This window comes from Mustela putorius, unplaced genomic scaffold, assembly GCF_011764305.1.
Source record: "Mustela putorius furo isolate JIRA1106 unplaced genomic scaffold, ASM1176430v1.1 tig00000040_pilon_pilon_pilon, whole genome shotgun sequence".
NCBI lineage: Eukaryota > Metazoa > Chordata > Mammalia > Carnivora > Mustelidae > Mustela > Mustela putorius.
Window position 1 is genome coordinate 4,835,683 of NW_025421261.1, and position 24,305 is coordinate 4,859,987.

Genomic DNA, 24,305 nt, shown 5'->3' on the forward strand with positions numbered 1-24,305 from the left:
TAAACATTTAGAAAAATAAGTGAGGAAACTAGAATTAATAAAGGCCAAAGTTGAAATGTATGATATACATAGAAAAAACACGATAAAAACAGTAAGAAGATAGCTCAGTCAAAATCTACTGAAAACGACTCTAAACGTTTTCTGAATAGACTGCTCCTACGGATTTGCTTCGTGACCTTTCCTGTCCCCCAGGCTTGGCCCAGGGTCCCCGGCACGAGCTGTCACTGCAAATCCGATTGCTGCGGTGACTGGGTCCTCACCTGTCTCTCTACCCCTGGGGGACCCTGCTGAAAACCACAATTAGGCTGAGGAAATTTGAAAATCGAATCGCCTTTATTAACAAATTCAGGAATCAGGCAGCACCACACCTCCTAAGTAGAGAGATGCTCGAGGAGTGGTAAAAAAAGGACAGTTTTATTAACTTCCTGGGGCAAAGACGTTATTAGGAAGACAAAAGACAGAGTTATTTCAAGGGTGCTGTCCCTCAGCTGTTTGGTTAGGGCCACTGGAAGGGCGAAGGGCGGAAGAAACAGGAGTTTTATCACATGGGTGACCTCATCTTCCTCTGTGGGATCCAGAGGGCACGTCCCACGGATTGCCTCATTGAGAAGATGCCTCACTGAGCAGGTAAGATGACATTTCGGGGGGGCTTGGGACCTGTAGTTCGAGTATTTAGCCTCAGTCTGGTGACTCTACCTTGGGCCTGTGGTTTTCCTTCAACAACCCGAGGGCGCAGCCCGGCACGCTTGGCTCCCTCTGGGAGTGCGGAGTCGGGCCCCTGCAGACCCTCCCGAAAGGCCGCGCAGAGGAACCGGGGCCGCCGGGCAGGATGGAGCCGGAGAAGGCCGGAGAAAGAGAAAACCCTCCGGAGCCCGCGAGCAGGAACTTTCCCCAAAGGAAGCGAGGAGCTGAGCGCTTTCAGCAGCGGGAATGAGGAGGGGTCCGCGCTCTGGTCCCCGCACAGCTCTGCGACACCAGCGCGGACGCGCGGGCCCGTAACTCCTTCTGGCGGGTGTGAGCGTCGACCCGGTCCGGCCTGGACCCGCAGCGGCTCCTGAGGATGCCCGAGGAGGACAGTCTCATGCATTATGCTCCTTTTAATTTTTTTTATTTTTTATTTTTTTTATTTTTTATTTTTTTTTTAGATTTTATTTATTTATTTGACAGAGATCACAAGCAGGCAGAGAGGCAGGCAGAGAGAGAGGAGGAAGCAGGCTCCCCGCTGAGCAGAGAGCCCGATGCGGGACTCGATCCCAGGACCCTGAGATCATGACCTGAGCCGAAGGCAGAGGCTTCACCCACTGAGCCACCCGGCGCCCCAATTATGCGCCGTTTAAAGCGCAAGCCGCGCAGGGAACGTTCCCAGTGTCCCGGAGCTAGAGAAGCTGCAGCCAAGGCCCCTCGGGTGTCGGGGTCAGAGGTCTAGGTCTAGGTCTCCCCGCAGCTGCTGGAGGCCGGAGGGGGGTCGGGGGCCGCGTCCTCGGAGCGTTTTTCCTCCTCTCCCTGCGCCAGGCTCCGTCCGGCACGTGCCCGAGCGCTCCCGGGGAGCCGGTCCCTCCCCCGCTGACCAGTGCAGGAGACAGAAACCCCAAACCCTCCCAAATGCTAAGCCTCAACCAACCGGCTGCTTTGGCAGAATAAAACCCAGGAGCGCGCCCAGCCTGCGGTGGGGGTGCGGTGGGGGTGCGGTGGGGGTGCGGTGGGGGAGGGAAGGGCGATTTCCTCTGAAATCGAAGGGTTCGGGCCCCTGTCCTGCCGCTGTGGGCTGCAGCCAGACGCGAGGCGTCGCCTCCTGCACAGGTGGTCCGGGGGCTGCGGTGCAGCGGCTGGTCCCCACCCGGACCCCCTGCACCCGCTGTCCCCCCCTGCACCCGCTCCGGGTGTCCGCGGCCGGGAGGTGCAGCTCCGGGACGCGCGTCTGCGGAAACACGCAGTGTGGAGCGAGTGAGAACCGGCCCGGGCGGGGAGAGGGGACCCGGCCCCGGGGTTCTGCTGGGGTTGCCTGGAGCGAGGGTCGGCCACCCCGGCGCTGTGTGCGGAGACTGTGCCGTCGACTTGATGCCGATCTTGTCGAACCGCTTCTGCCTACAAACCTTCCCTCCCGGCGCTGACTTGCAGGGAGAGGGGACAGGAAGCCTCTGGTCAGACCCAACTGCAGAAGTTCACACGGACACAGGGGAAATTCATTTCTATGAAAACAAAACAATAAGGGAACAAGTTTGTTTTGTTCCCTCGTTCAGAGTGTTTGCATATTACACGTACTTAATAGACGAATTGTGTGTCCGACAATGCAGAAATCAGAGTCCCCACGATGGTGACGGGCATCGAATGAGGCCGCAGACGTTGGGGTGTCGCTCACTGGCCAACGTGCTGAGTGAACAGCTACAGCGCGGGGTCTGCGCCACACACCACTGCAGGAGCTGGGGAGGCAGAGGACGGGAACAACCCCCCCCCCCCAAATCCCGGTCCTTGTGAGGCTGATGGCCCAGAACAACAGCACAGGGAGGGGAAATGGGAAGCATGGTGGGGGCTCTTCGCAGTTTCTGACAGAATAGTCAGGGCAGCGGCACTGGAGCAGACATCGGAAGGAGTTTTGCAGTGAGCTGTCTGGAAACCCAGGAAGAACCTTCTGGGCAGAGAGACTGTGCACCGCAGCATGAGACAGGGACATGCTTGACCCTTGCAAGGAAGAGCAGAGGTCAGGGTTGTTTGTGCAGTGACGGAAGCAGAAGATAAGTGGGTTCAGTTCACGTAAGCCTTTCACAGGCCATTGTAAAGACCTAGTGTGAGTCAGGGGAAGGTGTAGAAGAATTCTGATTAGAGGATGTTAATGCTGCTGAGAGTTAACCTTCTATTCAAATGCAAGGGGTCATAAAAGGTGTCACCTTACAGTTGATTCACTTCCTGGCCCAGCCTTTATTCTGCAGGCCCCAGAGCAATATCTCAATGGCACCCCCTCCTCTCAAGCTCTGGACTTGGCTGGAATCTACCTTGATACTCACTCTATTAGGCCTCACTCTATGGCCCTACCTAGAGGGAGCTGCCAAGCACATGCCCATCACTCACAAACCAGTCTGGACATCAGGATGCCCTGATCCCCATCTCCTGTGTTAGAATTCTGAGTAACTTAGCCTGAAGGTGTAAGCAGAAAGAATTAGGGGTTCCCAGAAAAAGAAAGACAAACTTAGCTTTCTTGACATAAGAGAATCATTTAGGGCCCCAGCCATCTTGTGAACAAATAGGAGACAACCTAATCATATCAGGGACAAAAAAATTAAGTAGTAAAGTTCGCAGTATTGGTCCAAAGTTAAGGTCGATCTGACACACACACTTAGGTCATCTTTGTAGTGTCTAAACCAATTTGAACCCTCAGATACTCAACCAACTGAAACCTGAGAACTGATAATGATGACCCTTCCGAGTCCTCATGACTTCAACTTGGACTCTGTCACCTTAAGATGACTTCTGCCCCATTCCCTTGTTGTACCCATTGCTAGGTCCTTCCACGAATATGTATGCACTCTTAGCTTAAAATGTTCCCAATCTTGTTGTTTAGGAAGATTCTGCTTCGGAAAATATCTCCTTTACTTGTTGCAAATAAAACCCTTCATTTTCCTATTCTTTGATTTGGTTGTGTCTTCCACCTCAGCCTCCATGAAGAGTGGGAGTCAGTTTTGGGTAATAAAGGTGCCCCCCCGGTAGCATTGCCAGATAAGATACTGGAAGCCTAGTTAAATTTGAATTTCAGATCAATAATGAATAAGTTTTTAACATAAGTATGTGCCAAATATTGTATGAGACATACTTATACCAAAAAAACATTTTATTGTTTATCTGAAATTCAAATTTAACTGGATATCCTATATTTTTATTTGTTAAATCTGGCAAATCTACACCCAAAAGGAGAGGCAGATAAAAATACATCGGAGGAAATGGAACTGGGTGATGAACAGAATGGAGGATTAAGAGAGTCGTATGAGAGTTCCCAGACCCGTTAGGCTCCTTATCTTACAAAATTCAAAGCCTATGGCCACCGTGGTGCACATTTATCTGAGCTACTCCAAGGGAAAAGATAGGGAAGACACAGTTTTTCCACTACATTGTCCAGAGTGGTCTTTTGAGAATGGGAATCTGATTACTTCCCTGCCTTAATCACTTTTGGTTTTCCAAGGGTCTGCAATTGAGGGCCTCCAGGCAAAATCCATTTGCCTTCTTGTTCTTGTAAATTAAGTTTTATCAGAATACAGCCATGCTCATTCGTTTATGTTTGTCTGCATGTGCTTTAGTGCTACAGTGGCAGGGTCGAGTGGGTGTAACAGAGATCACGTAGCCTGCAGAACCTACAATATTGCTATCTGGCATTTATTTTTCAAAACTCCCAAATGTCCTTCTTCCTCCTTTTTTTTTTTCTTAGTGAAATCCTGCCCTAAATGTGAGATTTCTCTCACATAGTTTCTCTGTGCTCCCATAGTATTTATACCACTTTAACCTTTAAAAAAAATCTTTGTTATTTACAGGTTTGGTATTGGTCCTCTCCACTAGCAGTGGTTTCCTGGGAGACCAGGAGCCATGTCTTGCTTTCCTTTGTAGCACCAGAGCTCCTAGCACAGGGCAAGTACCTGGTAGGTATTTGTTGAATGAATGGGAAAGGTGAGATGCAATGGTCAGAGTCTGGGTGTTGGATCCAGAAGCACCTATTCTGAGGTCCAATCTCTTCCTCTTACTGTATATTTAGTTAACAGTGATTGAGCAAGTTCCTTAACTGAGCCCCAGTTCTCTCAACTATAAAGTGGGGACAGTAATACTGAGTGAGGCTTCAGTAAGACAATTCATATGAAGTACATGGTATATTATTTCCTCTCTTTCTCCCCCTTTGAATGAGGAAAGGGAGTAGAAAGAAGAAAGGGGAGCAGCTGTTTCCAAGGAAGGGGTAGGTAGAGGAAGTAATGAGGAGACTAAATGGACTATCTCTTTATCTGTGGCTAGTTCTCCCTGAACTTGGGGACAAGATTAGCTACAGACACATCTGTGTTGTGCACTGGGAAAGTCAGGGCTCTACAAACCAAAGCTCTATCTGGACAGAACCACAGATAAACACAAAGCCTCACATGGAGACATTGATCAAGATGCTCCATAAGCAACATGGTTTCCACAGCTGGTTCTGATGACCCTTCTCTAAATTGGGCATTTCACAGCCTGCATCTTCCGAGTCCATGCTGTGCAAGAGAAGAGCGCTGCCCTGTTTGCACCTGGTCTTCCAATCATTTGGATAGAAACGTCCCTCCAACCTCAAATTAGGCTGTTAGCTCTTGAACTAATGGGTCAAAGAATAAATCACAAGAGAAATTAGAAAATATTTTAAGAGAAATGAAAACAAAAACACAACTTACTGAAACTTGTGGGATGCAGCAAAACACAAGAGGTAAGTTTTATAATGAAAAATGCCTAGATAGATAGATAGATAGATAGATGGGATACCTGGGTGGCTCAGTGGGTTAAAGCTTCTGCCTTCGGCTTAGGTCATGATCCCAGGGTCCTGGGATCGAGCCCCGCATTGGGTTCTCTGCTTAGGGGGAGCCTGCTTCCTCCTCTCTCTGCCTGCCTCTCTGCCCACTTGTGATCTTTGTGTGTCAAATAAATAAAGTTATAAAAAAGAAAGAAAGAAAGAAAGATTTCAAATAGACAACCTAATTTTACACTTCAAGGAACTAGAAAAGGAACAAACTAAACAAAAGTTACCAGAAGGAAGGAATAATAAAGATTAGAGCAGAAATAAATAAAATGGGAGTAGAAAAGCAATAGGAAAAGAACTAGCAAAATTAGGAATTTTTTTTAAAGATCAATGAAATTGACAAACCCTTAACTAGACTAAGAAAAAAAAGAAAGAAGACCCAACCAACAAAAATCAGAACGAAAAAGGAGATATTAGAGTTGATACCACAGAAATACAAAGGATCATAAGAGACTAAGATTACTAGGCACCTGGGTGGCTCAGTTGGTTAAGCGACTGCCTTTGGCTTAGGTCATGATCCTGGAGTCCAAGGATTGAGTCCCGAATGGAGCTCCCTGCTCAGTAGGGAGTCTTTCTCCCTCTACATGCTCCTCCCCCATCTCATGCTCTCTCTCTCTCTCTCTCAAATAAACAAAATCTTAAAAGAGAGACTAAGGTTACTATCAACAACTATATACTAACAAATTTGATAACCTAAAAGAAATGGATAAATTTCTATCAACATAACAACCTACCAAAACTGAGTCATGAAGAGTTAAAAAGTATGAATAGACCTATAATTAGTAAGGGGATAGAATCAGTAATCAAAACCTTCCAACAGAGAAAAACTCAGGACTAGATGGGTTCACTGGAGAATTCTACCAAATATTTAAAGAAGGATTAACACCAACCTTTTTTGAAATCTCAAAAGTTAAAGAAAAGGGAACATGTCCAAATTTGTTTAATGAATCAGCATTATCCTGAGATTAAAATCAGACAACAATAAGAGAAAAGTACAGATCAATATCCCTGATGAATATTGATGTAAAAATTTTCAAAATACCAGCGAACTGAATTTAAGAACACATTAAACAGATTAAACACCAAGACAAAGTGGGATTTATCTCTGGAATGCAAGGATGGTTTAACATTCGAAAATTAGTCAAGGTATATACCATATTAGCAGAATGAAGGAAAAAACCCACAATGTTTGCCTCAGCTGATGTAGAAAAATATTTGACAAAATTCAATATCTTTCATTTACTCAACAAATTAAGATTAGAAAGAAATTACCTCAACATAATAAAGACTGTATGTGAAAAGCCCACAGCTAATGTCATAGTCAATGGTGAAAAGCTGAAAGCTTTCTTTTTAAGGTCAGGAACAAGGCAAGGATGCCCATTCTCACCACTTCTATTCAATGTTGTATAGTTGAATTCAATTCAACTATGACATCTAGTACTAGATGTCAGAGTAATTAGGCAAGAAAAAGAAAGAAAAGGCATTCAAATTGCAAAGAAGTAAAGTTAACACTATTCAAGATGACATGATCGTATATGTAGAAAACCATAAAGGCACCACCAAAAAGCTGTTAGACCTGAGAAACCAACTCATCAAAGTTGCAGAATACAAACTTAATATGCAGAATCAGTCGGTGTTCTATACACTAATGTGAATATCCTGAAAAGACCCTTGGAAAATGATACCATTTACAATAGCATCAGAAGTAATAAAATAATTAGGAAAAAACTTAACCTTAACTAGTATGCTGAGAACTGCAAAACATTGCTAAAGAAATTTTAAAAGACACAAATAAATGGAAAGACATCCACTTTCGTGGATCAGAAGACTTAGTATTGTTAAATACTAAGTATTTAAGTAATACTAAGTAATACTACCCAAAGCAATGTAGAGATTCAATGTAATCCCTATATAAATACCAATGGATTTTTTTTTTTTTTTTTTTTTTGCAGAAGGAGGAAAATCTATGGTAAAATTCATATGGAACCTCAAAGCAACCTGACCAGCTAATGGCTGATAGTTCCCACTTCGGAACCCTGTCTGGAGGATGAGTCCCCCCGGTGTAGCTCTGAGACACTTCCTGCCGCCCTGCGGGAGCCCTGGGTTGTTGCCCTGCTGCTAACTCGCTGTTGAACACCTCCTAGTGTGCTAGAACATGGCTGGGAGCACAGATTTCAGTTTCAATCTCAGGGGAGCAGGTCAAACAAAGTCTAGAACCCAGAAGCCCAAAGGGACCCTCTGTGACTTCTCGTACTTCAACCCTCTCTTATCCTCTTCTGGGCGGTGCCAGCCCATGCCCAGTTCACAGGGCGGCTGTGCAGACAAAATGAGCTCAATGTGAAAGGGTTTTTTCTTTATTTATTTATTCCATTTTTGTAATCACTTATTCAGTGTTTGCTTACAGGGTGAGTGCTGGAATCTGGGCTCCATAAAATGCCAGGGCAGAAGTTCTCAGTCCTGAGTACATATTTAACACTTCTGGGGAATTTTTTTTTAAACATCTCTATTGATCTCCTCTCTGAGAGTCTCATTCAGTCAGTCTGGAAGGGGCTGAGCATGGGTATTTTTTTTTAAAGCTGTCACTTTTTCAGCGGGCAGTGAAGGAACACACAGGAGGAAAGGGTGCATTCCAGCTGGTAGGATGAGACAAGCTCACAGAGAAGGCTGTGTCCGCGTGTGTTCGCGTAGACCTTCAGGGGACATGTAGAATTCGGGGAATCGTGTTTTGGACCAGGCAACATGGACACACAATATCAATTCAAAAGTCCAAAAGTATCTGTTGTGGAAGGTGTCTCTTCCCTCCCCTTTCCCTGTTCTCCTTTGAAGCAAATGTGTCTTACCCGTTCTTGTTTATGCTACCGGAATATTCCGTCAGTTGCTATTAAGAAATGGTCCATTCGGTGAGGGGAAAGGAGCAAAAAGGGACAAGTGTCATTTTTCTCTTGCAGCACCTTTCACTGGGCACAGAATGGAAACTCTATGGGAACCGCTTGATTGAGGAAGTTCATCTAATAAAAAACCAAAAAGTTGATTTTCACAATGGGGCTTTTTTTTTTTTTTTTTTTTTTGGAGGAGTGAGTAGGCGTTGCTCTTTCTTTCTTCCTGTCTTCCTGTTGTAGCACATTTTGAGTAGCTCGATGTTTAAAATTGCACTTTTTATTTTGAGAAAACTGTAGGTTCACATGCAGTTGTAAGAAAGAGCATAAAGAGAGCTCGTGCACCCTTTGCCGGTAGGTCTTAATTTTAATTTTGGTGCTAATCAAGGTATTTCAAATTCAATTCTCTGGTACAGCAGGTTTTGAAAAACTGTGCCTGGGACGTGGGAGTGAGCTTGCCTGGGAGGGGTGGGCAGTGGAGGGGAACCAAGGGTTTCAGTTTCCCCACGTGGTTGCTGGGAAATCAAAACTAATATGTGAACGTGCTTGCTTCCTCATGGTGACGGGTGCTGCCCCTCTCTGTCACCGTGTTCTGTCCGTGTGTGCTGCCAGGTGAGGCGCGCCAGCGGGAGCAGAGGGTTTCTCTCGTGCAGGGAACGGGCAGTTCCTACCTCTGTCTGGGCTCCCGGTCAGGAAGCGAGCCTGGCTCTTGGAATCCCGTCTTTCTGATTTCCAGATGCACAGCGACAAGCCGGTGTAGGCATCCATCGATTCCCGACTCTCAGTTTTCCACGTTGTTTCTGAACTGTTACCGGATTCCGAAACAAGGCATCCCCTCTGTTAAAATCATAAAAGAATCACAAAACCATAACGGGGTTGCCCCGTCCCTTCCCTGTCTCCTCCTTTTTGAACTGGATGGGCAGGATGGGACACCCAGTTTGAAGCTGAAAAGGGGTTGATCCTCCTTGTGTGCGCACGTCCTTCATGGCCGGTGTTGCCAGGGCCGAGGTTCTGTCAGTCACCCGAGATTTCTTGAGTTTTATGTCCCCTCCCTGTGGGTGATCTTGGCCAGCATCTGCTCTTGTGCTGATGTCATTTGTGTTAATACTTCGGCTGCAGTAATGCTTAGTATTTTCTGTGGGGCTTTTTGGGGAGGGAGCAGGTAGAGACACTGGGCTTCATCACATATATTCCTCAAGATATGGGAGGTATACACGGGGGAAAGACTGGAACCGGCCATTAATAAACATGATCTCTGGGCTTCTGTAGCTTTGTGAAGCAGAAAAGCATGCGTATGTGTGAAATTCAGGCACATTCTTTTATCCATGGACAAAAGCTTCCTTTTACTGGGTGCTTAATAGAATCAGGCAGAATTTAAGATTTTATACCCACCATCTTATTGAATCCCTACAGCAGGTCTGGGAGATGAGCTGTGAGCATCTCCGTTTTATTGTTGGAACCTGAGGGGGGTTTGAAACCAGTCTGTCTGGCACTAGAACCCGGACTCTTAACTTACTTGTACTATGTATAGCTAGAGAAGCCCTTGGACCTCGTTGTAGAATAATGTATTTAAATTAAAAAAAAATTCAAAAACTAAAATACAAAGGCTTGCCAAGAAAAGCGGTTGTATCGAAGCATAGTTATCTTTTGTGGTGTGCAGGCTTGGGAGTGACCCTCAGTAATCTTGCTTTTGGTATTCGTGCCCTTGGTGAACTCTCTCCCCACTATCACAACTCACTTCTTTTATTTTCTTAAAAAAATTTTTTAAAAATTTATCTGACAGAGAGAGAGATCACAAGTAGGCAGAGAGGCAGACAGAGGGAGAGGGAGAAGCAGGCTCTCCACTGAGCAGGGAGCCCGATACAGGGCTTGATCTCAGGATCCTGGGATCATGACCTGAGCCGAAAGTGACACTTAACCGATTGAGCTACCCAGGCGCCCTTCATGACTCATTTCTAATGACAACACATGACAGAAATTATGGGATATCACTTGTGAGATTAGGTTATAAAAAGACTGGCTTCTTGGGTGTTTTCTCTTGCTCTCCCTCCGGTTAACTGAACAGCAGGAAGCCAGCGGCCGCGGCAGCTTCCTGGAGAGGCCCACGTGGCAAGGGACTCAGACTCGCCCATGGACACATGCATGATCTTGGAAGGACATTCCTCCCCATTCAGCCTCAAGAAGACTGAGACCCTGGCTGACACGTTGACTCCTTCTCCATGAGAGCACTTGACCCAGAACCACCCAGCTAAGAGGCACCCAAATTCCTGACCACATGTACCACGAAATAATCAGGGTTTGTTGCTTCAATCACTAGTTTCAGAGTAACTTGTTATGCAGCAATGAGTAACTAATACATCAGCACATTAAAATAAGACAAATTCGGGATATACGTGGGGTATTAAGTGATGAGAAAGTATGTTTCCAATATAGGCATTTTAAAGCTAAGATTGTATATTTTATAAGACATCAATATGGAGGCTTTGTTCTTTATCTTGAATAAGAACATTAAAAAGTGGGGCACACTTTGACACGTGTCATAACCACATTTTCTAGTTTCTGTATTTGATGCTGTGCTATATGGGGCCTTGTGACCCTGGAGAGTCTGCCCCTCCTGGGCTTAGCCCCGTCCCAGAGATGGTAAATGACATGTCTTTCGTGTGCAAACTGATCACTGCAGAGGCTACACATGCCCTCTCCCACTCCACTGTCCGCTGTCCTCCATCCACTGGCCCTAATCACCCCCGGCCAGGTACGAGACAACTAGGGAGAGGACCCATGCCCCAGAGACCACTGAACTGACTCAAACTAGCCAGCCTAGCCCTGCTCGCCCTGCCTCACCTGGTCCTTCCCCTGGACACCACAAAAGGCTCTCGTCCAGGTTCCCCCTTACTTAATCTGCCTCCTGACAGATCCCAGTACTTCCCTTGGGACCCTATGGTATGATGTACCCCTTCTCTTGGGAGACATGAGTAGAAGTATTATGGACTGAAAGTGTGTGTCTCCCCAAATTCAAACGTGGAAGCCCTAACCCCCCAGTGGGTTATTTGGAGACAGACCCTCTAAGGAAGTAATGTTTGATGAGGTCATAAGGCTGGGTCCCTGGTCTGATAGAATTAGTGTCTGAGGGCATCCTTGTGAGAAGACACAGAAAACTCTCTCTCTCTCACTCCTTCTCTTTCTTTCTGCTCCTTGCGCACATTCCCAGGGAAATGTCTGTGAGCGCACAGGAGGAGGGGACTGTCCACACCCCAGAGGGAGAGCTTGTACCCCAGACTAAAACCGCTGACACCTTGTTTATGGACTTCTACCTTCCTGAACTAAGACAAATAAGTTCTCTGTTGCCGAAGCCACCCAGATGGTGCTTTGTTACAGCAGCCTGAGCAGGTAGATAGAGTAAGCAGCTATCTTGTCAATGGCAGTGGTCTCCTGATCTCCTGGCCTGCCGTACCGGAATTACAGTAAAGCCCGTAGTTTAAAACAACAAGGCAATATGCATGGCATACTAGAGTTTCAGTGCATTTTAATTTTTTGTTTTGATATTACGAGGGCTAAGAACACTGTTTCACAAACACGTATTATTGCAAAGGAAATGAAACCTCGCATATCTCACTTTACAGAACAAACATGGGAGGCTTCCTGCAAAGAACACCAGAGTCATCCAAGGCTGGAGTACAACTCTATTTGAATTAAGTACTTGGTCAAAGATCAATAGATGAATGTCAGTAGATTATCAAAGGATCGAGAGATCAAATTATATTAAAAAGAAAGTGATTGTAAATTCATGGTCAACTTTGATGCCATTATGATAGAAATAAGTTCTGCAAAAAGTTCTAAGTGTTTCTAGATGTTCTCAGCTCAGTTCAGATGTTCTGCTTTTTTAAAGAAGTAGAGAACTTCGTAGATAGGGAGTAGCCAAGAAGCAATGTCTGTCTCTGTGCCACAGAAGAGGGATGTGGGACATCTGGGCTCATAATGGCTCCACAGCAATGACACATGAGAATAGTGCCCCACACAGGAGCTTTAGGGATCTGGACACCTCCGTACCTCTGAAGCAGGGGTGAGCGAACAGGTAGTTCTAACGACCACATTGGGTATGAGACTATCTTGACTTCTACTGGTCAGAATGTCCTGGGTTCTGTTAGAATGGCTGGAACTTATTGCTTACATTCGTAATAGAAAGACATGCTAAATTTCTCTTGAAGGCTAGTGAGAATAAAGATGTGTGTGTCCCCTCATCCTTGTTCCGGGACCCCAGTTGAGAACCCTGCCTTTTAGCCGTGCCACTCGTACTTCCTTTCCCATGGTTAGGAACCCGGCCAAGAGCTACCCTTAAGCTTAGTCCTCACAGCCAGAAATACCCAACCACGGTAGCCCCAAGGGTAGTAGACCCCAAGTGTCTTTCCAACAAGGGTTACAGAGGAGGGAGCTGTAACTATGCTCCCACATGTGTGACTTTTCTCATAGGATGCCGAAGACTGATCACACAGGCGTAACCTGAGCTGGGTCAGCAAGGGAAGGGTGTGTGATGTGTTAAAGAGGCTTTCATGGCCAGAGCCCTATTAAGATGAGCAGAGACCTTGAGACTGAAGAGATTATTTCTTCCTTCATCCCCCTCTGTGTGATTAAAATTTGAAACTGTGCCAAATCATAAAATAATTATTAGGCAAAGTTTTGATTTGGGGGATGAATATTTAATGATCTTACCCGAAACATTGTTTGGCTGTCTCTGCATTAGTCATCTGTTGGGTAGCTCAGCTCTGGTTGGGTTACAGCCAAAGAGGGAAATCCATTTTCATCTTGGAGTCCAACCAAGCTCCCTGCCCTAAGGAGCAGAGGGTGCCAGTGACGGCACCTGGCTGTAATGTGTCCTCTCCCTGGATCAGTGATTTGCGGGGTTGCCTGGACAGGGAGAGCTGATCCAGGAAGAGCACACATTAGCATGAGGTGCTGTTCCTGGTGTAAGAAAGATACCAGGACACATGTTTTCCAAAGGCACAGACTTTATAGAAATCAACAGATACATGGCGGCTAAGTTAAGCATGGAACAGTCAACTGAAAGAGGCCAAGAAGGGGGCCTGGACGATTCAGTTGGTTGAGCAGCTGGTTGAGCATCTGACTCTTGATCTCAGCATAGGTCGTGATCTCAGGGTTATGAGTTCAAGCCCCACACTGGGCTCCACACTAGTTGTGGCCAAAAAAAAAAAAAAAAAAGTCCAAGAAAATCTGCAAGTGGTAATAAGAACATGAGCTGGGGAGGCCCATCCAGTGCATCTGACATAAACCTCAAATAGCTTGACAAACACCCTTATCAAAATTGGGAGGGGGCAGACAGCAGCATTGGAATAACTCACATAGGAATAAGGGTGATTCCTTTAGATGCCCTAAAAGACCAGAAGAAAGATTCCCACCAGTTCCTCATGGGCAAAATTGATAGATACATACTCTAAAGTCAACACTTCTCAGACTTTTGCACTGACCTACCATTAAAGACAGAGAATTGGAAAAGCACTTTCAGGAGGTTGGAGGAAATAGGCCAAAGTAGCCTATTTGAACTCCCTAAGTTTAAAATTTCCTTGCAGTTTCATGCTTGATTTTTAAAAATAAAGACTTTATTTACTTATTTGACAGAGATAGAGCACAAGTTGGGGAGAGCAGTAGACAGAGAAAGAGAGAGAAGCAGGCTCCCCGCGAAGCAGGGAACTGGATGTGGGGCTCCATTCCATGACCCTAGGATCATGACCTGAGCCAAAGGCAGATGCTTAATGGATTGAGCCACCCAGGCACCCCATCATGATTGGTTTAAAAAATATGTATAGACATATAGCTGCATTTACTCACTAATACATCTACAGCTGTTTCAGGATAAAAACATTTTCATGTTGCATATGACCACATAAAGTCATTCCTGCAAGATCTGACCCTTCCTGTGCACTTCCCACCTTAGTCTTCTACTGCATATCCCAGGGAATACAGGTCCCCTAATTTGAGAAGTAGGACCTTGAGTTATGTATAATAAAATGGAGATGTCTACATGTAAAAATTCTCAATAAATCCTTGTTATTTTCATAAAGAAAATAAAGAGCTCCTCCAGGAATTAATCTATCTACCTATTTATCATCTATCTATAGATATATTCATTATGTATGTAAATGTCTATATATGCCCATATATAATGCAATATACATAATAACATTTCATATTATTATATTGATTCCAGAGCTAAGTAAACACTATTTGACTATTGTAATAAAAAATTTACATTACTTTAAACACAAGGTAAAGAGTGTCCTGTACAGAATCTTCCTTTAAGATTTTATTTTTATTTATTTGACAGAGAGATCACAAGTAGGCAGAGAGGCAGGCAGAGAGAGAGAGAGGAGGAAGCAGGCTCCCTGCCAAGCAGAGAGCCCGACGCGGGGCTCGATCCCAGGACCCCGGGATCATGACCTGAGCCGAAGGCAGAGGCTTAACCCACCGAGCCACCCAGGCACCCCAGAATCTTCCTTTAATGAGGTTTATGGAGGGTTTAAGATATGTCCACAAATTATTTGATCCGTTTCCTTTCAAAAGGCATGCTAAGTGAAATAAGTCAAGCAGAGAAAAACAATTATCATATGGGTTTACTTATATGTGGAGCATAAGGAATAGCACAGAGGTCATCAGGAGAAGGAAGGGAAAATGAAGGGGGGAAATCAGGGGGAGACGAACCATGAGAGACTGTGGACTCCGAGAAACCAACGGAGGGTTTTAGAGGGGACGAGGGTAGAGGATGGGTTAGTGCACTGATGAGTATTAAAGAAGGCGTGTGTTGCACAGAGCACTGGGTGTTACACACAAACAATGAATCACGGAACACTGCATCAAAAACTAATGATGTACTGTATGGCGACTAACATAATTTAAAAAAAGGGTGGAGTCCAATTCACCTTCCTTTGAATGTGGGCCAGACTTAGTGACTTGCTTTTAACAAATGGAATGTTCTGGAAGGGACAGTATGTGACCAACCTAAGTAATAAAAGCCACTGATATTTCTAACCCAGCTCTCTGAATTATGTGCTCAGGGGAAGTTGAGTCGCCATGTCATAGGGAAGTTCTAGCAGCCTGGAGATAAGCCTGAGTGGAGATGTTCTTATCAACATCCAGCACCAATGGGAGAGGTCCTCACTCCAATGGCAGTGAGTCATCATTAAAAGTGGCTCAAGCCGGCCCCAGTCAAGTCTTCAGATACCGCAGGCTCCGACAACCTGTTGATTGAGACTTTGCAGCTGTTTAAAGAGAATGAGAGGGGCGCCTGGGTGGCTCAGTGGGTTAAGCCTCTGCCTTTGGCTCGGGATTGAGCCCCACATTCAGCTCTCTGCTCAGCTTGCCTCTCTGCCTACTTGTGATCTCTCTTTGTCTGTGTCAAGTAAATAAATAAAATTTTTTTAAAAAGTTAAAAAAAATAAAGAGAAGAGAAAGGTCTCTATGACATAATTCAGAATAATTTCCAGGGCATATTGTTACATGAAAAAAGCAAGTTCAAGTCGGCGCATCTACTATTCTACATCTTGTGAAGGAGAAAGAGATTGTGTCATGCGTGCATACGTGTATAACACACTATTGTGTCAGTCTAACCCAGCCGTGGCAGTGCTATCAGCTAGGAATGCCTGGGCCCCTTTTACTTGTACGAAGCTTTCATAGACATTTCCCTGACTACAGCTGGTATTGTCACGGAACCAGTCCTTGTGGGTCTTAGGACTGCGAGACACACCTCAAAAACAACCACCAGAGAATCGTGAATAAAGAGATTTATTACTCACAGGTCATGAAGGGTACGCGACACGCCTGGGGCCACACAACAAAGCTTGCAGCGAAGGGGAGGAAGTCTGGACCTGGGGCTCTTCCTTTGTTAGGGTCCAAGGGTGTGTGTTCCGGCTTTCATGGGTTCACTCTTCACTGACGGATTTAAAACATAAAGAGCAGGAATTAGGGAGTGGGAAGGGAGAAGCAGGGTCACTCCCTGTTAGTTCTCTAGGTTACTGTGGGCTTTCTCGAAGGGCAAATTCATGTGTGGGAGGGGCTCGGTGGGTCTGCTAGTGGCTGGCATATAGTTAGCGATGTATTTATTCAAGGTGGAGAGCTTTGAAATGGATGCCTAGACACTCCATAGCTTAATGTCAGGCTCTTACATGAAAACACTGATTTATGGAAAAAAAATTTTAGAGAGACCGAAACTAATGAAAATGGCTACCCATGAGGGATGGAGGGGGTGGGGAGAGAGAAAGAGGAAGGGCGTGCAGATGTTTCTATGTAGACTTTCTATATAATCGTGACTTTTGAACCATGTGAATGTTTTACATATTCAAAAACACAATTAAGTAAAGGCAATGAAAAATAAGCTCTAAAATTGAGCACAAAAAGGAGCATATGAACTCTCACTGTATATCCAGTAGGGAAACAGAATCCCCCAAAGAGAAGGACAGAATTCTGACCCCATACATTTAGGGGATGTACTCTAAGGGTATACAGAACTGCAGGGAGGCTTTAGACTTCTCCCAGGACTGCCTCGTTACTAGTAATACTGGTATCATAATTTTGAAATTGTTTTATGTATGTTATAAAACAAAAAGGAGGTAAGCACATGAACGTTTTTAGGACCATGATTTTCAGTGCAAGGGGAAACATACAAAGATGCAATAAGTTCAGTTAAGGAAAAAATTGCTTTAAATATAAATTTGAATAAAAAATATCCACAGGAGCTTATTAATTAAATGAAATGTTCCATAAGTCTGTCCACTGGAAGAGCCTAGAAACCATGACACTCCAATAGCAAGAAGTACGGCTAGCAGTGGATCCTGGTTTCTAAGAAACATTCCTCTCAGTAAAAAGAAGCAGGACTTCAAGAAATGGCCAATTCCATGTCCAGGACCAGGAAAGAACAATGTGAACCTGGAGCATTTTGTTGTGTCAGAAAGTAAAGAAAGAATAATAGAATTAAAAAACCATTTTGTGCTCCATTGTGGTAATAAATTTAGGCAATGACCATCAATGAATTTGGTGAAACTTTCTTAGGGAACAGGATAGCCCCACGGTGGCCAAGGATGGCCCCACAGATGGTTTACTAACTGCAGAGGGGAGAGGTACTGTTAGCGTAGGCAGACCTGGCACTCACCAGCTTAGCCAAGTGCCCGCTCTTAGCGTCACTGAGAAGCAGCATCTTCTGCTTCCTGACCAAGGGCACTGCTGGTAGCACAGGTTTCCCCCACGGTCTGGAAGGAGACTGTTCCTATGAGACCTTTCGTAAACTGAAATGGCGTAAAGCAAGAAGTATGTCCTGCTTTCTGAAAGTTAGCTCGTGCTGCTTCGCCTTTATAAAAGACCTACACAACTAGCACGGTAACAATTTTTTTCTTTTTTAAAAGATTTTATTTATTTGAGAGAGAGAGAAAGGGAGAGGGAGTGAGTGAGAGGTGGGTGGCAGTGTGGCAGAGGGGGAGGGGCAAGCAGACCCCCGCTGAGCAGGGAGCCCGATGGACTCGACCGGGGATCACGACCTGAGCCGGAGGCAGACGCTTAACCCACTGAGCCCCCCAGGTGCCCCTCAGCATAGTACGAACTTTTTTCATAAAAGCAAAAATCCTCTTTGGACTTATTTTGGTTTGCAAAAATAGGTGCTACTGTAGGTCTTTTGTGACGTGGCATAACACGGATTTTCGGAAAGTGAGAGATACTTGTATCTCACTCCAAAATGTTTAACCTGGATCAAACTAAATTAAGGCTTAAGACCTAACTTCTAGTTTGACTGCATTTCCATCTTAAAATGTCCAAAGGAAGGGGACACCTGGCTGACTCAGTGGGTTAAGCCTCTGCCTTCGGCTCAGGTCATGATCTCAGGGCCCTGGGATCGAGCCCCACATCGGGCTGTCTGCTCAGTGGGGAGCCTGCTTCTCCCTCTGCCTGCCTCTCTGCCTGCTTGTGATCTCTCTCTGTGTCAAATAAATAAATAAAATCTTTTTAAAAAAATGTAAAAGGAGGGTCACTTGTGTGGCTCACTGGGCTAAATGTCTGCTTTTGACTCAGGTCATAATTGTGGGGTCCTGGGATCTGGCCTCACAGTGGGCTCCCTGCTCATCGGGGAGTGGGTTTCTCCCTCTCTCTCTGCCCCTCTGCCTGCTTGTGCTCTCTCTCTCTCAAATAAACAAATAAAATCTTTTAAAAATAAAGTAAAATGTAAAAAAGAGTAATTATTTACACTTTTAAGTCAGATTCTTATAAAATATCTTAATTTAAAAATCACCATATTTAAAAGCTTCATTTGTTAGATTTGTGTTCATTATTTAGATGCCCAGAAAAGTTTTAATATTAATCAAAGAGTTCTGTATTTATGAGGAAAATAAAATATTAGATTTATAAAGGTACTTTAAAAGGTTTGGGAAGTTTATTTAATAACACTTATAAATGGCATCAAATAATATTTAAGGACCTTCAAAGTGGTTTTTAAAATTTTCCGTATTTAGGGACACCTGGGTGGCTCAGTTGGTTAAGCAGCTGCCTTCGGCTCAGGTCATGATCCCAGCGTCCTGGGATCGAGTCCCACATCGGGCTCCTTGCTCCGCAGGGAGCCTGCTTCTCCCTCTGCCTCTGCCTCCCGTTCTGTCTGCCTGTGCTCGCTCTCTCTCCCTCTCTCTCTCTGACAAATAAATAAATAAATAAAATCTTAAAAAAATTTTTTTTCTGTATTTATAAAAGAACAATAAGAATTCTAAGTTGAACTTAAAACCTTAAGGGAAGCTAAGTTTTTAAATTGTAACACTAATGAATCAAATATTCATTTTTAAAAGTAACCTCTGAATAATCTTTTTCTATGCACAAGAGCATCAAGCTCACACTGACAAGCAATATTTGAATTCCATGACTCCCGGAGAGTGTGCAGAGCATGCCTTCTGGAATTGAAAGGACCAGATGTAATGGATTAAGCTGCACTGAAAGGTAGAAAAAGCAGCATTCTTCTCTGTAACTATGCTCTGGTTCTGAAGGTGCCGTTTCCTCTGATGGGGAGATGGGATGGTGGGGTGACAGTAGATCACTGAGCATATACTTTCGAGGTAAAGATAATATTAGAGACAACTTTTGGGTTAACCTAATCTCTTTTGGGTAAGTGCTATCTTTCAGGTGTTTTCCTATCTCCTCCTCTGCCTGACCAAAATGGCATCTGGAGGGGGAAAATGCAGCCATTCTTATGGCACTGGGTGGAGTGAATACTGGCCCACGGCAGGATTTTGTTTTACCCAGTGGGCCCTTACTGGGGGATCTGGTTGCGCTGCCTTATCCCACATAGACCGGGACACTGGTCTCTGCTTTTACTGAATCCTCTTGGCAACCAGTAGCAATTCTATGCTGACCTGGGTCTCTGTAGATCCACTAGGGCTTTCTACTTTTCCTACTCATCCAAGGCACCCGGGAGGCACCCTACAAAAGGACATCACCCATTGTCTCAGGAAGCCTTTCCAGGCTCTGCCTCTCAACTCCTCTGTTGTGCTTGTCTCTGACTCCAGAACTTTCCTTTGGGACTCAGTTCTTGTTTCCTTGGGCCATGTCCTTTATATCAGACTTAAAGTTGCCTTATGGGTGGCTGAGGCTTAAGTCTTCCTTTGCTCCTGCCCCAGAGTTCAGGGTTAACCTTCTCACTCCAAGCGGATCCCTGGCCTGGCTCTGCAGAAGTGAAGGGAATCAACTCCACGAAGGTCCTGGGTTGCTTCAGAATTCACAAAACAAGGGCTCCTGGGTGGCTCAGTTGGCTAGGTGTCCAGCTCTTATTTCAGGTCAGGTCATGATCTCAGGGTTGTGAGGGGGAGCCCCACATAAGGGAGGAGCCTGCTCAAGGTTCTCTCTCCTCTCCCTCTGCTCCTCCCCACCGCAGCGCACACTCATGCTCCTCTTGCTCTCTCTTAAAATAAAAGAATTCACAAAACAACATTTGAAAAAGATGTTATAAAAACTGTTAGGATCTATGAAAGTTACAGGATATTCATTTTTTTAAAATAAAGATGCTAAATTTCTTCCCGACAAAATTTTTTTAAAAAGCTTAAATTTGAAATAATTTGGAAAGAAGTTTGATGACAGATCAGAGCTGCTATTAGCCAAATCGCACCTTTATGAAAATTAGAGGCTGTCTCCTCTAAGCAGGGGTAGAGCCTCAAGCAGTGCTCACAGCTTGGCAAAGGAAGTGGAGCCCACACTAAATTCAGTCCCCACGCAGCTCTTGGCTGGTTGCTTGCTAGGCAAGAAACATCAGCCCAACGGGGACACAGTGGCCTGATGGAGATGGTGTTCCATTGCAGTTTTCTTTACTGCCTGACTTTGGGCAAACACCTTAAACCCTTATGGATTTTTTAAAAAAATATTTTATTTACTCATTTATAGAGAGAGGCACAGAGAAAGAGAGAACAATAGCAGGGTGAGTGGGAGAGGGAGAAGCAGGCTTTCCACTGAGCAGGGAGCCCAACAGGGGTTCCAACAGGGGGTCCGATCCCAGGACCCTGGGATCAGGACCTGAGCCTAAGGCAGACGCTTAACGACTAAGCCACCCAGGTGCCCCAACCCTTAAGGATTTTAGATGTTTCACATAACGATGTAAAGTAGTGGTTACTGATCTCAGAGGCCTTTTTTATCTAAAAACTATCATGCCCTAGGGAGCCAGCAATTTTTTTTTTTTTTTAATGTGGAGGTATTCTCAGAACATAGAGGAAGTAAGTACCAAGTGCTAGCCACAAAAGGAACTGGTCAGAGTAGCAGAAGTGACACGAACTCATGGGAAAAATGTAATCCGGTTATTCTAGGGTTCATGGTGGTCAGGGAGGATTGCATGTGATTGGACATATATCCCAGACTTTGGGAAACAGAGCTGAATTGTTTTCAAAGATTTTATTTATTTGTTTGTTTGTTTTAGAGAGACAGAGAGAGTGAGGAGAGAGACAACATTTTCTATGACCTCCAAGTTCCCTGGGCCTCACTGCCCAGCCCCCCCCCCGAAGACCATTGGTGTGGTTCCTGTCACTATAGATCAGTTTTGCCTATTCCAGAACTTCCTGTACATAGAGTCCTACAGTCTGCATGCCTCCCTTTGTTTCCTTCAAAAAGACTAAGAGCAAAGAAAGGGTTTGCCCTTAGAGATAAGGATTCTGAGTTAATAAAAAATGAAGAAACATGGAACTCCTTTATGCTGGGCTATGATGCTCTGAGGCGAAGGGGGACTTTCGAGACCACGAGTGTAAAGCCTATAGACCTTGAAATCGAAGCCTCAGAAAACTCGTCACCCCATGGCTCCTGTCCCACAAACTCCCACCATTTCCCCATTGATAAGGAGGAAGGAAGAAGCAGTAGGAGATTATTTAAAAACTGTGTGGGACCACTGAGGCCAACTGCTGAAGGCTGATTTCAGAGTTCTGTTTTGTTCTGTTCTTTGATTTCAGGTTTTGAGACGTTAGGAGACGTTAGGTCAGGAAGATGCCGCCTCCTCCAATCCGGAAGAGGAGCTGAATGGTTTCCTCTGGTCATGCTGTTTGACCAATCACGCCCGAGTGTGGGCTTATCCTGCTGGGAGTGTCCCCTAAGAAATTGGAAAGAAGCCTCCTGTCATGTCCTCTGGCCTGAGTGCAAGGACACTTCAAGTTGAGAAATCCTACGTCTCTCAAATGGAGATAACGACTGACGTGGCGAAGGAGCTGGGACCTCACTTAATGGATGTCGACTACCAATGTAGGGCGCCTGGGTGGCTCCGTGGGTTAAAGCCTCTGCCTTCCGCTCAGGTCATGATCCCAGGGTCCTGGGATGGAGCCCCGCATCGGGCTCTCTGCTTACAAGGAGCCTGCTTCCCTCTCTCTCTCTGACTGCCTCTCTGTCTACTTGTCATCTCTGTCTGTCAAATAAATAAATAAAATCTTAAAAAAAAAAAAAGACTACCAATGTAAGGTGTGGCAAGAACCAACGCTACTGCCCTATGTGGTAGAGCCGGGGTCCCTTGTGAGACCTGCCTTTGATCCTGGAACCGCAAGCTTCACGTAGGATTTGCCTCTGAGAAGCCAAAGAAATCTCCATATGATCCAATAATTCTACTGTGGGGTATCTATCCAAAGAAAATAAAAACACTAATGCAGAGGGATCCGTGCGTTCTGTGTTTCCGGCAGCATTATTCACAACAGCCGAGACATAGAGGCAGCCCCAGGATCCACTGATAGATGAACGGATTAAAAAAAAGATGCGGTATATAAAAACAATGAAATATTATTGAACCACAAAAAAGAATGAGATTGGGCGCCTGAGTGGCTCAGTTGGTTAAGTGGCTGCCTTTGGCTCAGGTCATGATCCCAGGGTCTTGGGATCGAGTCCTACATTGGGTTCCCTACTTGGTGGGGAGTCTGCTTCTCCCTCTGCATTTCTCTCTCTGTGTCTCTCATGAACAAATAAATAAAATATTTAATAATAAAAAAGAATGAGATCTTGCCACTTACAACAACAGAACACAGCTAGTGTGTAGGTATAATGGTAAGTGAAATGTCAGAGAAACACAAATGCCGTGATCTCCCTCACATTTGGAACGTGAAGAACAAAGCAAAAGAACGAAGAAGAAAAGAGATAAACAAAAACCCCAGAGTCTTAACTACTTGGAACAAACTAGTGGTTTCCTGATGGGAGGTGAGCGGGTGTGGGGGCTGCGGGGGTGGATGGGTGAAACAGGGGATGGGGATTAAGACTACACTTGACATCATGAGCACTGAGAAAGGTAGAGAAGAGTTGAGTCTCTTGGCTGTCCTTCTGAAACTAATATAACACTGGACGTTCATTATACTTCAATTTCAAAAACCTCAAACCTGTAAAAAAAAAAAAAAAACCACAAAAAAACGAAAAACCCAAAAGAGAACAACTGAATCCACCCTGCACTTTACACAATCCTAAAGGTCCTGATGTCAATTTCCAGTTCCTCTCCTCTAAGGAACTGGCCTCCGTCACTGGGGTAACATTTCCGACGGCCTGCATTCTCTTTTCGGCCTTTAACACTGCTATCATTGCACAGTTTAGGGATGTCGACTTCCTAGTTCTGGGTCTTTAGTATTCATAAAAGTGGGTCTTGCTTTTTTGCTTCAACTCTTGCTCAAAACAGTCTGTGACCACTGAGTCTTTCTCCGTTCCCTTGCGTGTGAGCGCATTCATGCCTGGGAAGGGGCACACAACGACCATTGATCGCGAGGACTCTGGACTCTCTGGTCACAGACAGAATCCCAGCATCACCATTTACCACCTGGACGACCTGGTGCCATTACTCAGCCTCCCTCTTTCTCTTCCTTCCACTAAACTCAATTACTGAGTGCAAAATCCTTCATGCACGGAGTCCTGGTGCGGTGGCACTCAAGGAGTGGGGCTCGTGACATCAGTTTCTCCTGATGGACCTGTGGGGAGAGACCTTAAGTCCTCTTCACTTATTTTTTTTTAAGATTTTATTTATTTGACAGACAGAGATCACAAGTAGGCAGAGAGGCAGGCAGAGACAGAGGAGGAAGCAGGCTCCCCGCTGAGCAGGGAGCCTGATGCGGGGCTCGATCCCAGGACCCTGAGATCATGACCTGAGCCGAAGGCAGAGGCTTAACCCACTGAGCCACCCAGGTGCCCCTAGTCCTCTTCACTTTTTATTTTATTTTAAGAAGGAAACCAGTAACAAGCACTTCCATACTTTAATTTTCATCCTCAGCATGTCACACCTACCTCTCTGTTAGGTGACTGGCGGTGCCCGGGGCAGAGGCTGCTGGGGTTGTTTTGAAGTTGAATGTGCTTGAACCTGGGATTCCAGCATGAAAGAAAACTGCTTCCTTACTGTCCTTCTCTGCCTTCTGAACATTTACCTGATTATTAGTCTCTCTGTATGAGGAAGTAAAAGGGTC

At 45.1% G+C, this 24,305-nt stretch overlaps 2 long non-coding RNA genes across 3 annotated transcripts; one reads left to right on the forward strand and one right to left on the reverse strand.

The window, feature by feature from the left end:
- Positions 1–1,244: 1,244 nt before the first annotated feature.
- LOC106004164 lies at positions 1,245–24,305 on the reverse strand. Of its 2 annotated transcripts, XR_006605972.1 has the most exons (5): positions 24,130–24,305; positions 16,191–16,326; positions 9,060–9,225; positions 8,353–8,520; positions 1,245–2,189 (listed from the first exon to the last, which is right to left on the reverse strand). It is a non-coding gene; the product is annotated as an uncharacterized LOC106004164 (long non-coding RNA). The 2 variants fall into 2 exon arrangements; XR_006605970.1 differs by lacking the exon at positions 1,245–2,189 and having other exon boundaries at positions 8,337–8,520.
- LOC123391326 lies at positions 17,535–22,252 on the forward strand. The gene is made up of 3 exons (XR_006605980.1): positions 17,535–17,766; positions 19,244–19,359; positions 21,843–22,252. It is a non-coding gene; the product is annotated as an uncharacterized LOC123391326 (long non-coding RNA).